Source organism: Ascaphus truei, chromosome 9 (genome assembly GCF_040206685.1).
Source record: "Ascaphus truei isolate aAscTru1 chromosome 9, aAscTru1.hap1, whole genome shotgun sequence".
In the NCBI taxonomy this organism is placed as follows: domain Eukaryota; kingdom Metazoa; phylum Chordata; class Amphibia; order Anura; family Ascaphidae; genus Ascaphus; species Ascaphus truei.
In genome coordinates this window covers 58128277-58145273 of record NC_134491.1, presented here as the reverse complement: position 1 = coordinate 58145273, position 16997 = coordinate 58128277, and the positions used below count along the sequence as shown (strand labels likewise).

The 16997-nt window shown below is 49.4% G+C and overlaps 1 protein-coding gene across 3 annotated transcripts in view; it reads right to left on the bottom strand.

Moving 5' to 3' along the window:
- Positions 1-16997, bottom strand: part of BEGAIN (brain enriched guanylate kinase associated) — a 124850-nt gene that overhangs the window by 17451 nt on the left and 90402 nt on the right. The window lies entirely within an intron of this gene.

The window sequence follows — 16997 nt, the reverse complement described above, 5'->3', positions numbered from 1 at the left end:
TCCTTCACTGCTGAACGCGGAACTCCTTCACTGCTGAACGCGGAACTCCTTCACTGCTGAACGCGGAACTCCTTCACTGCTGAACGCGAAGCTCCTTCACTGCTGAACGCGGAGCTCCTTCACTGCTGAACGCGGAACTCCTTCACGAACTCCTTCACTACTGAACGCGGAACTCCTTCACTGCTGAACGCGGAGCTCCTTCACTGCTGAACGCGGAGCTCCTTCACTGCTGAACGCGGAGCTCCTTCACTGCTGAACGCGGAACTCCTTCACTGCTGAACGCGGAGCTCCTTCACTGCTGAACGCGGAGCTCCTTCACTGCTGAACGCGGCACTCCTTCACTGCTGAACGCGGAACTCCTTCACTGCTGAACGCGGAGCTCCTTCACTGCTGAACGCGGAACTCCTTCACTGCTGAACGCGGAGCTCCTTCACTGCTGAACGCGGAGCTCCTTCACTGCTGAACGCGGAACTCCTTCACTGCTGAACGCGGAACTCCTTCACTGCTGAACGCGGAGCTCCTTCACTGCTGAACGCGGAGCTCCTTCACTGCTGAACGCGGAGCTCCTTCACTGCTGAACGCGGAACTCCTTCACTGCTGAACGCGGAGCTCCTTCACTGCTGAACGCGGAGCTCCTTCACTGCTCAACGCGGAACTCCTTCACTGCTGAACGCGGAACTCCTTCACTGCTGAACGCGGAACTCCTTCACTGCTGAACGCGGAACTCCTTCACTGCTGAACGCGGAACTCCTTCACTGCTGAACGCGGAACTCCTTCACTGCTGAACGCGGAGCTCCTTCACTGCTGAACGCGTGCCTGGCGGTGCGTGCACGGGTGAAAACCGCGGTCTGTGGTCGAGCTGCAAGAGAAGAACAGGAGATCTGACGGGGGGGGGGGCGGTAAAGGAGGGGGTGCAGCCATGATGTCACGCGGCTGATTGACCCTCATTGGTGAACCACCGCCGTGACGTGGCCAATGCTCGGCCGCCCCACCAAAAATCTTTCGGGCAAGGCGGTCGCGCATCGCGGTTTGTGCACGCACACACGCCTGCCCCATAGAGGGCTGTGCCTTGTGTGCGGCACGCACGCCGTCGCGCCACTGGGGACCCGGCCTAAGGAGTACGACAGTCATCATTCATCACCAACGCCGATTCTACAGCCACATCAATAATGAGTGCAGCACTTCAGAGAATCGGCCCTAAATAACTACATCAATAAGTGTTACCTGTAACATAGAACCCCCACATGAACCTTCCTCACGATGCATCATGAAATGTGAACACGTGTTCAGCTGCTGACCCCAATTCCAGCCCTGACAGAAATATGTGGCCAGGGTGAGGATTGGTACTTTCTAACATGCATTACGGCTGCCCTTAGGAAGTCACTGAAGAGGTTATACGCTGGAGTAATAGCGGTGTTTATCACCACTCATACTATTGTTAGCTCCTCGCTCTCTCTCTGCATGTCTAGATTACAGTGGGCTGTGGGCACTTTTACGAACTTCTTTTCTAAACCAGTTTTTTACATTTATTCTGCAACATACATTGGAGCTGCAACCAAACTCTCAGGCATAAACCATGTCCTACCTAAACTGTCGTTTTATACTATTTAGTTGCCTCGTTTCCTTTACTCTTATATGCAGATTGCCGTAGATTTCTTATTACCATTTTCCTTTCACTGTGATTATCTCCCCTACTGTATGTCTGGAAATATCCCATGTGGTATGTAGAATGCCGTAACTTATTTTTCTTGGAAAATGTCAATGAAATTGACCTGAACCTTTGAAATCCTATAACACAGGCTCTCAACTCCAGTCCTCAAGACCCCCCCCCAACAGATCAGTTTTTCCAGAATATCCCTGCTTCAGCACAGGTGGCACAGTCAAAGAGCTGAGTCACTGATTGAGCCACCTGTGCTGAAGCAGGGAAATCTTGAAAACCTGACCTGTTGGGGGGGGGGGGGGGTCTTGAGGACTTGAGTTGAGAACCCCTGATATAACAGATGTTAACCTGCTATATATCTTTAAAATTAAATATGTGGATGCATTCCCTACAATGTTCGGCAAGCACTGACAAAAATCCTATTAATATTGATTACACAATTGCCAGCTAATTCCCTCATTAGCAAATATTTACCTACATATTATACACATTTTACAGAGAGTTTAGTTAGACAAAATGTTCTATACATTTGAACATTTGAACGTCCCATGCAATAATGATAGTCAGGAGGTTACTTATTCTGGGTGTATGTACATGGCCTGGAAATGAGGTACAGATTTGATGAGGAGCGAGTGGTGAATTTCCAAAGGTGTTGACAATCGGTGTGTGTGTGTGATCAACAGGGCCGACTTCTAATTTAGCGGAGCTTCTTACCTCCTCTCTGGCATCTCATTTCTGCATCGCATAGTCATGGCAACATGGTGTCACGTTGTCATGGCAAGGTGTCGCTATTTGACGGTGCAGCGACATTTGAGTAGTAACTGTGGAGAATAATTGGATCGGCCTCAACGGAAGGTTCCTAACACACTCCCGATGCAATATGCAGGGACGAGGTATGCGGTACACTTGACCTCCGAGCCTGTGATGCTGCTACACCCAGAAGGCCTGTACTTCGCAAAGCGCGTCGATACCACTTTTAGCTGACACTGTTGAGGGTCCCCTCCGACGGTGCTCACTCTTCTGTGCTGCTTTCACTTCGACGATCTACTGGGACTCCCTGCACAATCTGCTGTTCTCCCTCCAGTCAATGCCCGCTCTCTTTAGCGTGACACAAACTGGCCCCCGGGTCACACGAGATCAATGCTGAGGTCCTTCAGGCTCATGCAGATCTGCTGTAGCAAGTCCCTTTCCAGCTCTGCCCCTGTGTGTCCTGCCAGGGACTCTTAGGCCTTGGATATAATCGGAGCATCAAATTTTTTTATGTCTGTTCATAATTCTGCCGCGCGGTTGCTCTTCATCGCTCACGCTCACTATGGCTGGCCCTATAGAACTGCTGCATTTTGTTCACGCCGCACATGTGCCATCGCTCAGACTATGGACGAAGCCATAGGCTGCGCTTATAGTGCCAGCGACGTTGCGTCAAAACAAATGCATTGTCGCCGGCGCTTATAGCGGGCGCGACGGAGCGACACCGCTACCAACATTCTGGTAGTCAGTGGAATTTGGAGAGACGGTCTCCACATGTGACTGGCTATAAGCCAGTCAGGGATCTTCTCCGCCTGTCTGCCTTCCCCCTTGCAGACGTCACTGGCCTTGCCGCCAGCGACGTCTCCAGAATCTGAAATACAACTTTCGCGATGGCGATGGTGACGGGTGACATCATCGGTCGACGTCCCCGGCTGTATATGCACAGCCTAAGAGAGCGCCTTTATTCCCGCCTCCTCTGTGTCCAATCTCATTGGCTGAGGCCCTGTCCATCACAAGTTACATTATCCTGTACCAGAAGTGGCTCCCTGCTGCAGCACAGCAAGCTGGGAGTTGTAGTTTCCTGTTGCAGCCAGGGGGCAGTGTATGTGTGTCAGCTGCCTGCACTTACATGGGGGTTAGATTGACAAGATATTTAACCTTGAAGATGTATTTCTGGGCAGTACTTTTCTTTTTGCTGGGTAGGCTGACAGGCCAAAAAAATACCAGACCACAACTTTGCATTTCCAAACTTTTTCTTATTCGAGAGTGACCCATAATATTACTTCTAAAAAAATGATTGGAAATGAATTTGATTTAGTGGTACAAACACATTTAATACCTCACAAGACTTTCTCAGAAGCAGTGACTCTACAGGTCTCTCTTTGGAATGGCCCTTGGACTATTTCCTGTCCCCTCCTTTGCAGTTGTTCAGGCGGCTTGGTGTAATTTTTCCCACTAAAACTCACTCTTAAATATATATGTTATAAATGTTTGCAAAATGTTAAAATATAATCCTTTTGAAATCCTCAGATATATGTACGATTCCATTACAATATTCTTTTTGCCCTTCTCCTCGTCATTGGTTTCTGATCTGGCCTGTTTGGAAAACTATGCAACAATGGAGAACTATGAGGTTGAACCATTAATCCCTACCTCTGTTGCAATCGGTTGTAGGACTAGGACTGCCAGGTGTCCAGTACTGAACCGGACTTTTCTGTATTTGGACACTCTGTCCAGTAAAACTTTTGTGGTAATACTGGACATGTATGTGTATACCGGTATTACCGCTCTGGACTTAGTGACCCGACCAGCTTGGGGGGCCCTGGGATTTTTCCGAGCATGGTTCTTGCTAGGGGGCTGGGAAGCTTCCTCCATCCTGATTGGTTGCTGCTGGGTATCAGGAGGAGGTTGTCAGGAGCCCAGGAGTGGGGCCAAGGAGGGGTGGAAACAGCATCAAACGGAGAGAGAGGGTTGTCTCTCGAGCGTGTCACACTTTTCACCATTGTGTCCAGTATTTTTGGAGAAGCGACCTGGCAACCCTATGCAGGACCCTCTGGTAGAGAAAGGATTAAAAGGGATTAAACGTGTGTTTAAGGGATCTTTGACAAATTTGTGAAAGTTGGTGGATTTTCTTGATTCAATCAAACTGACACATTTAGAGAACGGATTAACAGGAGTTATGACTCACTTACTCTTGCTGGACCTGCAGCTACCCTTACACTATATTACATCCAGGTGCAATTAAGAATATCCCGCAAGCCAGTGAACAAGTACGTGTCAGAAGGGAGATTCTGGTTCGTGACTTGCTTGACTCACAAAGTCTTTTCATTCTGGTTTTCCTCTCCTAATGGCTTAGTCATACACACACATGAGGCCTCATCTCACTCAGATAACCGGACACATATCCTTTCCCCAGGCTAGTTCAGCTCTGCTTTCTGTGGCTTATTAGACACAAGCGTCATGCTCTACAGCATGGGTGCTCAACCCCAGTCCTCAAGCTCTCCCAACAGGTCAGGTTTTCAGCATATCCGTGCTTCGGCACAGATGGCTCAGTCAGTCCCTGATTCAGCACAGGTGGCTCAATCAGAGGCTCAAGCTGGGATATCCTTAAAACCTGACCTGATGGGGGTAGGGTTGCCAGGTGTCCAGTTTTGCCCTCTCTGGATGTCCCGGTATTTGCCCTCTCTGGATGTCCCGGTATTTGCCCTCTCTGGATGTCCCGGTATTTGCCCTCTCTGGATGTCCCGGTATTTGCCCTCTCTGGATGTCCCGTTATTTGCCCTCTCTGGATGTCCCGTTATTTGCCCTCTCTGGATGTCCCGGTATTTGCCCTCTCTGGATGTGCGGGCAGCGGGAGTGTGAAGTGTGGCCGGGTGCTGTGTCCCCGCTCTAACCTCAGATTCAGAAGTGTCTGGTAACTAGGGAAACAGGCTTTATCCCCCCCCCCCCCTCCCAGCCAAGGAGAAGTCTAAACAATGGGAGGGCTCAATGTCATGCACAGCTCCCCCATTTTCATGCTGGGAAATGTAGTTTACTCCCAGCTTTGCATGTGGGAGAGAAGAGTTCCACTCTGTGCCTGCTACCACAGGTAAGATACCAGGTGGGGGCGAGGATGAGAAAGTGGTGAGGAAGGAAGAGGGTGGTGGTGAGGAAGGAGGAGGGTGGTGGTGAGGAAGGAGGAGGGTGGTGGTGAGGGAGGAAGAGGGTGGTGGTGAGGGAGGAAGATGGTGGTGGTGAGGAAGGAGATGGGTGGTGGTGAGGAGGGAGGGAGGAGGAGGAGGGGTGAGGATGGAGGAGGAGGGAAGGAGGAGGAGGGGTGAAGGTGAGGAAGGTGGAGGGGGTGAAGGTGAGGAAGGGGGGTTGAAGGTGAGGAAGGATGGGGTAAGGGAGGAGTTGGAGGGGGTGATGGTGAGGAAGGAGGAGGGGTGGTGGTGTGAGAGGATGAGCAGGTAGAGGATGAGGGGGGTTGCAACAATCTTGGAAGTAGTGGGAGAGAAGCATTAAGATCAGTATAGCTCGTCATGTATGACTGCAGGTATGTTATTTATAAATAACATACCTCCCCATCGGCTTTTTGAGCGCGCCTCATTTTTCACCGTTGTGTCCAGTATTTTTGGAGAAGCCATCTGGCAACCCTAGTTGGGGGGTCTTGAGGACTGGAGTGAAGCGCCCTGTTCTTCAGTACAGAGACCAGGATGTACTCCCCCGCCGAGTATGCTTAGCAAATATTTGGAGAAAATACATATTTTCCAATTACATACATTTTGCACTTGAAACTGTTTTTGTGCCTAAGCAAATACACAGAAGTGTACTTGTGATACGTCGCGCTTATTTCTCCAGTGGAGTTTAATACATTATTCTGCCAGAAACACTGACAGTCACAATGAGCTAAAATGATCTCCTTTATTGCAATCATAGTTGTTAATGCTAATTTCTGCTCAGAGCAAAACTAGCAAATGATCTTTTATTTTACTGGTTTACCGTGTCTCTTTTCAGTGCTGGGAGGGGGAGAAGGGGAAGGGGGGGGGGAGTGGAGAAGAGGGAAAGGGAAAGAAGAGGGGGGGGAGGAGGGGAGAAGAGGAGAGGGGGGTGGGGGGATAGGGGAAGGGGGGAGAGTGGCAGGGGAAGGAGGGAGAGGGGTAGAGGAGGAGGACAGGGGACGGGGAAAGAAGAGGGAGGAGGGAGTGGAGGGGCGGAAGAGTTGAGGAGGGAGAGAAGGGGGAGGAGTTGAGGAGGGGGAGAAGGGGGTGGAGTTGAGGGGGGGGGGAAGGAGAGAAACGAGACAATCCTTGTGTGCAAAAATATAGTCAATATGACAGGAAATCATTTGGGCAAATCTCACGTGACGTTAGCTCATTGAAATCTGGATAACAAATATGTAGTCTCATTAATTACTTTGTTTGAAACATTTCAGAATACATCTTGTTTCACATATGATACAGTGAGTGATTAATGGTTTCGTCAAATCTACTTCTGCAATGTCCCAAACAAAACTGTGGCGATACTGCAAAAAGATACTGTATGTTCTTTTATAGGCTAAGGCTGCATCCCCCGTGCCACGGACCGCGCTCATGCTTGCGAGTGGTGACGTCACCAACTCTCCAAGCATGAGTGTTGGACTGTAATGCAACTTTTCCGGTAAGCGCGAGCTGGAGGGGGTAGCCTAAACACTGATTGGCTGAGGAGGTCTTGCTACCCCTCAGCGTGCCTCAAAGTCAATTTAATTTTTCTCAGCAATAGCTCAGTGTTCGTGAGCGTAAGCACACGGTCAGGGGTGCGCGCCACGTGAGAATGGCCGGACAGACATAAATTGATTGTGCTGACTGCGCCAAGTGCGGTCAGTGGTAGCGTGGACTCAGCCTAAGGCCTGGGACATAGTAGGTTGATCAGCGCTGGGCAGCGCTGATGCTCATGCTCACCTGCTCACACAGGAGATTTTTCTTGTCCCTGCATGAGCGTCAGCGAGCACGCTTGTGTGCAGGGTGGGAGCCGGGCGGGAGGCGGGCATGGAGGCGGGCCCGGAGGCGAGGCTAGGGCGCCACGTCACGGCGCCGACGTCACTGACTGCCATTGGCTTCTGGCAGTCACGTGACCGGCCCTGCGCTTGCATGAGCGGCAAATTTCAAATTTGCCTGTCTCCTGCATTCCACACGCCTCTGCACGCCTGTGGAAGCGTTCGGAAGCGCGCTCTGAAGCCGCGCTGATAGGGATAATGTTTCCCCTCAGCGCGTTTCAGCGCTGCTCACCCTACTATGTCCCAGGCCTAAAGCTCTAAAATTCCGGGCATTATTGAAATCCCTGCTCTCTGATTGGTTAGAATTCCGGGCATTATTCATTCAGTAATGCCTGGAATTTTTGGCAACGTGCCAATTCACCTTTCAGAGATGCAGGGGAAGCGCGCTGAGAATTTGAAATAAAAAAAAAACTACCAAATTTAAACAGTAAATAACTCTCCTGGTCCACGCTCCAGCTGCATCTCCGTTCCTCTCCTCTCACAGCACGGCAGCATATGCAGGCTCTCTCTCACACAGCTGTATCTCTTTTCCTCTCTTCTCACAGCACGGCAGCATATGCAGGCTCTCTCTCACACAGCTGCTAGTGCTGTCAGAAGCTGGCATCCCAAATAGTAACTTTGTTACTTGCAACAAAATAATATTTCTTCCACAACTTGCATAGCTTCTGCTAAGGTAATTTTTATTTGGCATTTATTTAGTTTGTAGTGAAAATCACTATCCCCCCCCCCTTCTCTTCCCCATCTCCCCTTCACCCACCTCTTCCCCTCCACTCTCTCTCTGACACATATTCCACCCTAGCCATATAGATGGATCTGCATACCTTCCACACCCCTATGAGGTATTTCACCTGCTCTTCTAGTTGGTAGAAGGTACTCTTGCTATGTACTTTAATGTAATCCCTGATGACCTCTTCCAGCCACTTCTCCCAGTTTTCGTCCACCTCCCTCATAATGGTTTCTGAGATGTAGGGATACTCAAACCAATGCTACTGCCTATATCTCTAAACTACATGTCGCTCTGCCCTACTGATTTTAGTCAGCCTTCGGCCTTCAGCCTGGCCTGGCAGAACCCGGAACAAGGGTTCCTGCACGGGTGGATCACAGTACCTGTAGATCACCCACTTAGGCTGTACTATTCCTAGGCGGATCGCATATTCCCTGCGCCATAAGGCCTTTTTCTGATTCCTCAGGGCTGAACTCTCCCTCAACCCACAAATGGTCTACTATGTCCTCTGCCTCTAGCAGAAACCTTGTGCGATGCATGTAGGGGACATACCCCCTGAAACTTATGGTGCCACCATGGGAGGGATTTGACCGGAGCCCCCTTAGTGGACACAGACCCTGAAGTGGTTATGGAGGAGAACCCCGAAGTGTCCGATAGCACAGACATTGCATATTTGTTACCTCCACTAGTTACACTATACGCAACATACCCATCATCGTCATCATTATACTCAACATGCTCTTCCCCAAAGGCCCAATCCCGATAGTCCTGAGAAGGCGTTGCAGGTTTTAAAAGGCTCTTAGCCCACTGTTTAGGGTTCTTCAAAAAGGAGATAGCACGTGAGAGGTGGTACTAGTCACAGGGCCTGGGGCAGTAAAGTCCTTCCAGTCTTGGTCAGAGTCCTTGGTCTGATCCCCACCCTGACTGGACACCAGTGCGATACTGACAAGATGCGGTTCTACAACGGGTTGGAGCTTTCGCCCCATAATATGGTCCTGATAATGGGCCTGCTGTTCGGGGGTAAGTGTCTTAAGACTCAACTGAGTCGTAGTCTTTTTGCGTTCCATGTGTGCCCGTACATGGTCCATAAAGTGTCTCACCCCAGGGGTAGCTATACTCACGAGAGCGGGAATCGTCCGTTTCTCGTCCGCCTCGGCGGTCGCCTTCCTGTCGACGTCCTCTGGTTCTGGTCTCGTGGGATCCTGATAGAGGTTGATGTCACTCACCGGAAGTATGTGAACATCCCGTCGGTGATTGGGTGTGTCATGGTCGTCGTCCACATAGAAGTCGGCACCGGAAGGTACCTTCTCATCGGAAGGCTCCATCAGTTCCTGTTGGGAGTAAGGAGGTGGGCTCTCACCGCTCTGCTGACTCTCTGGAACCCTGGGACTCACTGATCTGGATGTTGGTTCGCCGACCAGGCCGCTAGGAATTGCAACCTAGGGGATGCTCCTTCGCCGCTCAAGCCGCACTGTCGCTGTCATCGGGACTGGACTGCACCGTCGCGCGATGTCACAAGTACCGTTGTAGTCTTTGGTAGGATCTGGTGGAGTACATACTGGCTGGCGAAGCACCACAGATGCCCGACCACTGCTCTGGCTCGATGAGGGCAGGGACACCTCTGTGGGGGATAGGCACCGGAGCATTGCACCGTCGTCTACGGCAATCACAGGCAGCGTTCTAGCTCCTATGCCGCGACCAACTGTGGCTCCTCCTCACCATAGGCAGTCACCTTACCTGGTTGCTCATCCTCTGTCGGTTCCGGCTCATGGACCATCGCTGGGACAATCTCTGGACCTCAAATCTCCAGTGCTGAGGTAGTTTGTGTTTCATCATCGGCCGCCCAGGTAGTGGGGTCAGCCGCATCTTTTGTAGAGAAGGCTATAGGCCTTAGCAGCGTTGGCTTGAGGATAATGGGCAAGCAGCTCCCCAGACAAGGTCTCCACCCGGGAAGTCGCACTTGGGGCACAGGCACTTGAGATATCGTGTCCCTTCCACCTTCACTACCAGGAGGCCTCCTGGCAGACGGTAGTGGGAGAACTCACAGTTTTCCATCTCTCCGTGGACGAATTGCTTTGAGGTAGGAGAACGGGTAAAGTAGCTCCTCGCTCTTTGCAGGCTCTGAAGAACTGAGGGTGCAGTCGGCAACATCCGGCTCTTCCCTTAGTTGAGATGGTCTTTCGGCATTGGCTGTCACAGTGCCCCATCCTTCTGGGGGAGATTAGAGTAGGGGCATACTGAGACAAGGCGTGACTCTGGTTCCTCGCTGAGGCAGTCACATCACTTGGGTGCGGCTCTGGCTTTCGCTCCAGACCCTTGCAGAACTGTGGAACAATTGAGCATGCAACCTTTTTGCAGGCAGCACGCGCGCTTTCCAGTCTTGGCGGGAGACGCCATTTTGACTGACGAACTTCACGTGGTGTGTTCCTGAGCCGCAGAACTACCATTTGAAGTTCACTTTTATACAGGACCACGTGTCCCTCACGATTCCAACCAGAATCCGTTCTCTGTAGTTCCTTACAGCACATGGGTTTACTGTCTACCAAGCGTAGGTATACCCCAGACTAGCAAAGCTCCTTCAGATACCCTGCACTCGGTCACAGTCCCATTATGAGCACTCTGCTGTTTACTGTGTGTCGCCTGCTTGTGATACTGGTATGGTTCTTTAAGCAGAGAAGTATAGGCACCTGAATACGGCAGGCACTCCCCCTAAGACAGCACCCCAACAGTACCTTACATGCAACCCCGTCTGATTCGGATACCCTAGTCTCCTTCAGGTGATCCTGGCCCCTGACAACTAGATCCCCTCCAGACATCCTATACTGCATCAGCCGCAGGGTGTCTTAGAACAGCAATAGCCTTTCTGTCTCAACACAGATCACCCTGTAGGTCAACATAGGCTGTAGGTCCGTGGCGGGGAAGGTGGGCCCGGTTATGGTGTGCCGGTTATGGAATGCAACTACACATAGTCTCCCTCTTTCTCCAGCACTCACTCTGGAAGTGTACCTATAAACTTCCAGCCTTGCGTCGCTGAAAGCCTGTGCTGTTGCTGCAGATCTCAGCAGCGCCTCCAAATGTAACAGTTGATCCCCCACCCCATAGGAGATTTCCCTGTTACCATGTGTGTGGTGCATGCTACTTGTAGGCTCACAAGAGGCTGAGGTGTCTGCCAATGATAGTGGGGACTGCAAAACAGGCTTTTGGGATACATACCTGACATTTACTCCATGGTACTCAGTGAATCCATCTGCTGTAGGCTCCAGATGTATGAAGGTAATCTCCCACAGTAGAACAGACTCCTCTCCCACAGGAAAGATTACACACCAGACTGGAGGTATAATAACAGGAACTGGTTTATTCTCTTCTGCTCCCAGCACAGTCACTTGGCAACTCTGCCCAATACAAACACAGCTCTGGTCTCAAACTTCAGATGGTCCCTGGACCTGCACTACAGGTCAAGGGCCCCCGCAGCAATCCTGGCTCTTCCCTGATCCTCTAGCAGGACCAGAGGTATAAGTTATCACTCACTCACCCGAAGGGAAGGTAACCTGGGCCTGCCAGTGCACGCAACCTGGGTGTGATACCTTGTCTCTCACAATGGTAGAGACCAACTAACTATAATTTAGGATGCAACTCCCTTAAGCACAGAAGAGGGAGGGTACCAGGTCTGAACCCAGGATTGGGTAGAACACAGACCTGACCCCACCGCCTCCCCTGTCACTCAAGGGTACTGCCTTAGTGGGAAAAACCCATGATTGATCCCAACACTGCCTGCTAGTACCAGGACTGATATGTCAGTACAGGGTAGAATAGTAGCCACATCCAGCCATGGCTACACTGGACACAATGGTGAAAGGTGACACAGAGCTTTCCATGCGGTCTCCTCCTTGGCCCCACTCCCAGGCTCCTGACACCGCCTCCTGATTCGCTGCATTACCCTACAGCAGCCAATCAGGATGGAGGAAGCTGCCCAGCCCCCAAGCAACAGCCCTGCTCTCTTCCTGCTCGGGGAAATCCTGCACCGCATCCCCCTCCCCCAAGCCAAACAGGTTAGTATGTACAGAGAGGTAATACTGGACACATACATGTCCACTATTACCTCTAATTTTTTGCTGGACAGTGTCCAAATGCAGGACAGTCCGGTTCAATACTGGAGACCTGGCAGCCCTAGCCTGAGCTAGCTGAGTTTGAAAGTTTAAAGCTCCCGCGTCACACGGGCCAATAGGAAGCCGCACCTGATGACGTCGCAGCTCCTTATTGGCCTGCAGGGCGTGGGAGCTTTGAAACTCCGCCTGCTATCCAAGCGGAGAGTCTACCGGCACCCCCTACGGAGGAAGCAGGGGGTCCCCGAAGCTGAAATTAATGGGGTTCAGATCCGGAGACCCCCTGCTTCAATTTTGAAAAAATACCCCGCTTGGATTACTGTTTTTATGGGCCTTATTTTATATCGTCCGAAGCAGTTCCGAAAACCGACCCAATGGCCACGCTGGTCTATATTGAATTACCCTCTAAGCCAGGGGTGCTCAACTTCAGTCCGCAAGCCCCCATCAACAGGTCAGGTTTTCAGGATATCCCAGCTTCAGCACAGGTGGCTCAATCAGAGGCTCAGTCTTTGAAGAAGCCTTTGATTGAGTCATCTGTGCTGAAGCAGGGACTGATTGATCCACCTGTGCTGCAGCAGGGATATCCTGAAAACCTGACCTGTTCGGGGGGGAGGCGGTGGCTTGAGGACTATTGAGCACCCCTGCACTAAGTGAATGTGGCAGGAATTACCATGATCATACCAAAGGTAATGAAAGAAACATTTATTCCGCTTTCCAAAAGTTAGTAGTTGGTCACTAAATCTTCGTTTAGCATCTTTAGTACCAAAAACACAATAGCATTTACATTTCAGTCGCAACGTTAATTATATATACTATTCATAGTATTATTATTATCTGATCATTAGATGCCTTAGTTTAAATTGGTTTCTCTGTACTGGAGGAATGTATATTCTATTTTTCCAGTTTAAATTTCACATAATTCGTGACATGATGTGATAAATAATTCACACAGTGTAAATTATTCATGATTTTAAAATTAATTGTGTCGCAGTACAAAAACCCAGCAAAAAGAAGTTTCAATACCACGATCCACTTATGATGCTTGTATATTATTATCGTTTATTAGTAAAGCGCCAGCATATGCAGCTGCGCGGTACAATGGGGTACAGAGTATGTATGTATGTCTTTATTTATATAGCGCCATTAATGTACATAGCGCTTCACAGCAGTAATACACGTGACAATCATATAAATAACAAATCACACATAATGGGAAGAAGTGCTTCAGACATAAAAGAAAAAAAAGGAGTCCCTGCTCCGAAGAGCTTACAATCCAATTGGTAGGTAGGAAGAACGTACAGAGACAGTAGGAGGACGTTCTGGTAAGTGTGTCTGCAAGGGGCCAAGGTTTATGTATGAGGTGTAAATTATCAGCCATGGAGCTACTCGTATGCTTCGTTAAGCAGGCGTGTTTTGAAGTGAAGTTAAAAGTGAGGAGAATTTTATATTACAAAAAACAGTTGCTGTACATAAAAGTGAGGCCGAACATACCGAGTTACTCTAAAACAAAAGCAAAGCCTCTTATTGGTCACCTACCGAGAGACAGACAGAATGTATTTAGGAAATAGCTGCACGCTCAGTATTAAGTCTCCCACAGAGGGTGTTTGTGCTAGATAGAAAAAATATATCCAACGTGAAGAAAAGACCAGAATGGTCTAATTATCTGCACCAGACAAAATGAATGCAAAATAGAGGGTGTTTACTGATCCATAAAAACACAGCAGCCCGAGAGTCAACCATGGCTGGTTCTGGCTACCCATCTGCCCTCCCTGACACGTAAGTCCTGGTATCTACAGGCAGCGTCAGGCCCAATCTTGGGTTTGTCCCTCCACACCCCCACAAGCAGCTTCCCTGAGTGACGGGTGGAGGCGGGACATGGTCTGTGTGCGGCCCAATTCTGGCTGCTAACCTTGTACCCTCCCCCTCTGTACTAGGGAAGAGGCAACCCTAAATTTAGTGAGTCAGTGAGTACTCTGAGTTGCTGTCTCGGCCTGCGGGGTGGGACTATATGATCAGTCCTATAAGGGCAACTAGCAAAGGAGGAAAGACAAGGCCTCAATCCTACCATCTGACACCGGGACCATCCAGAGGTCTGGGAACTGAGAGGGAAGGCAGTATTCACTGTGGTAACATGCTGTATGCAGTGGATGCTAAATAAGTATGCTCCTGTTTCGATATACTCCTGTCTTGAGTCTGCAGTCAATCAGGGGGAGTATGGACTGATTCTACCGTAGTTGCTGCCTTCAGCAATTCTGGAGTATGCGGTGGTTGGAGGCGCTAGCACTTAGAGACCGAACCAAGCATCTACCTCAAAAGCCTGTCCTGTTTGCCCAATACCATCGGTGGAACCTCAGCTCTCCTGCAAGCCAAAAGGTATCATGCACCATTACACACTGGGTAGCAGGCAGATCTCCCATAGGGTGGGGGAAGCAGCAGTATATATATAGGGTGGTGCCCTGAGGAAGGTCCTACAAGGACCGAAACGTTGGTCTTGTTTGGGCTGTACCATCTGAATACAGGTTTTTGTTGTTGCCATTTATCCTTGAGTGCTGTCCTTTGTCTTCCCTTGCTAGGGATGACTGCTTTTTTTTCTTCTCTTCTTTGTTTTCTTCTCTTCTTTGTTTTCTTCTCTCTCTCTCTCTCTCTCTCTCTCTCTCTCTCTCTCTCTCTCTCTCTCTCTCTCTCTCTCTCTCTCTCTCCCTCCCTCCCTCCCTCCCTCCCTCCCTCCCTCCCTCCCTCCCTCTCTCTCTCTCTCTCTCTCTCTCTCTCTCTCTCTCTCTCTCTCTCTCTCTCTCTCTCTCTCTCTCTCTCTCTCTCTCTCTCTCTCTCTCTCTCTCTCTCTCTCTCTCTCTCTCTCTCTCTCTCTCTCTCTCTCTCTCTCTCTCTCTCTTTCTCTTTCTCAGGGTTGCACACCTGTCCAAGACATGCGAATGTGCTCACAAGTAATATTTTTATACGTATATATATATATATCATAAGGTAAGCACTCACTAAATTCTGTTAGCTACCTCAGTGTGCTCTGGGGTTGGTGTACGCACGCACGCACACACACACACACACACACACACACACACACACACACACACACACACACACACACACACACACACACACACACACACAAAGTTTTACATCTATTCATACAGTATGTGTATATGGAGTCTAAACCTACTGCCCAGAACACCTAACTTTCAATTTGACTAAAGAATAGATAGACAGGTGCTTTGCTTTTATCTTGTTTCTAGCCAAAAGAGATTGAATGGAATGTAACTGCAATAGAAGATACCACAAAGATGCGTGAGCATGACACACAGTGTGTAGTCGGAGGGTAACGCCTTACATACTGTAGTTGCAAATTAAAATAATCCTTTAGAATACCAGCCCCGTATGGCTTTATGTACGTTGGATACTAAGAGATAATTGTTTTTATTTTCATAGGCTTAGTGCTTATTTATACTCTGGAGTTATTATTCATATCAAGAATGAGACATTTTTTTAATATCTATGAACAGTAATCATGAAGTGTATAACACAACAGCCATACAAACAGAGACATTAAGAACATAATACATCAAAAATATATTTGGAAAGGACATGTTTGTATTTAGCTGTCCTCATTTTCTCAGACAATGCGCTGGTAGAAACCCAGGTTGCTGGGGAATGCGGGAGAATCTCAAATACTGATTCCCGTAAGGACATTCATTCATTCATTAAGGCATCTGAGATTTATTCCTTTAGACCCCCGTTTAATATGCGGTGAAGCCGTCTTCCTCTTGCTCAGGAAGAGTTTAGTTCCATTTAAATGGATCATGCTGAAATGTTCTCAAGCAAGAAAGACCTCTTTTCTTTTAAGGCCATACAGTCTTCTGCCCTCTGTACCTCTCAGTCCTAATTACTCGCTATACACCTGCCCAACTCTGCGTTCTGCTCAAGGATGTCTTCTGTCTACCCCTTTTGTATCTAAAGCCCTCTCCCACTTTAACGCGCTCTCACTCACTGCCCCACACCTTCCCCTCAATATCAGACTAGCACCCTCTATATCCACCTTTAAGGCCCATCTTAAGACCCACCTTTTTAATGACGCATATGGGTACTCCGTGACTGATACTATACACCTCATACATCGACCTTGGCCCCTTGCAGACGCACTTACCAGAACACCCTCCTAATGTCTCTGTACGTTCTTCCAACTTACCACTTAGATTGTAAGCTCTTTGGGGCAGGGACTCCTTTTCCTGATGTTACTTTTATGGCTGAAGTTCTTATTCCCATTATGTGTTATATTATTATGTCCCGTGTATTACAGCTGTGAAGCGCTATGTACATACATGGCGCTATATCAATAAAGATATACATACATACTATACATGAGCCTTAGCGTCTGTATCTAATCAAAGTTCTTACATTTTGTGAAAATCTCTTGGGCAGATTTGTTTTTTGCCAGGTACATTTATTGCAAGGCTTGTAATTAATTAGCAAAATGGACAGTTTAGAAACTTGATACATATACAGAGGGCCACCGACAGGGGGGGGGGGGGAGCCAGGACAGTTGTCTTGGGCCGGCGGCTGTGGGGGTCCTGGCCAGCCAAAGCAGGAAGTTGGGCCCAGACCAATTTCTGCATCTTGCCACCGGGTCCCGGTTCCTGCCCAGCTTCCAACGCGCACCGGCAAAAGTGAGACCCAGTGTGGGAGAGAGAGGCCTGCAGGACTTGGGGAGAGCTGGGGCCGGCAGACTCAGACCACCAGCAA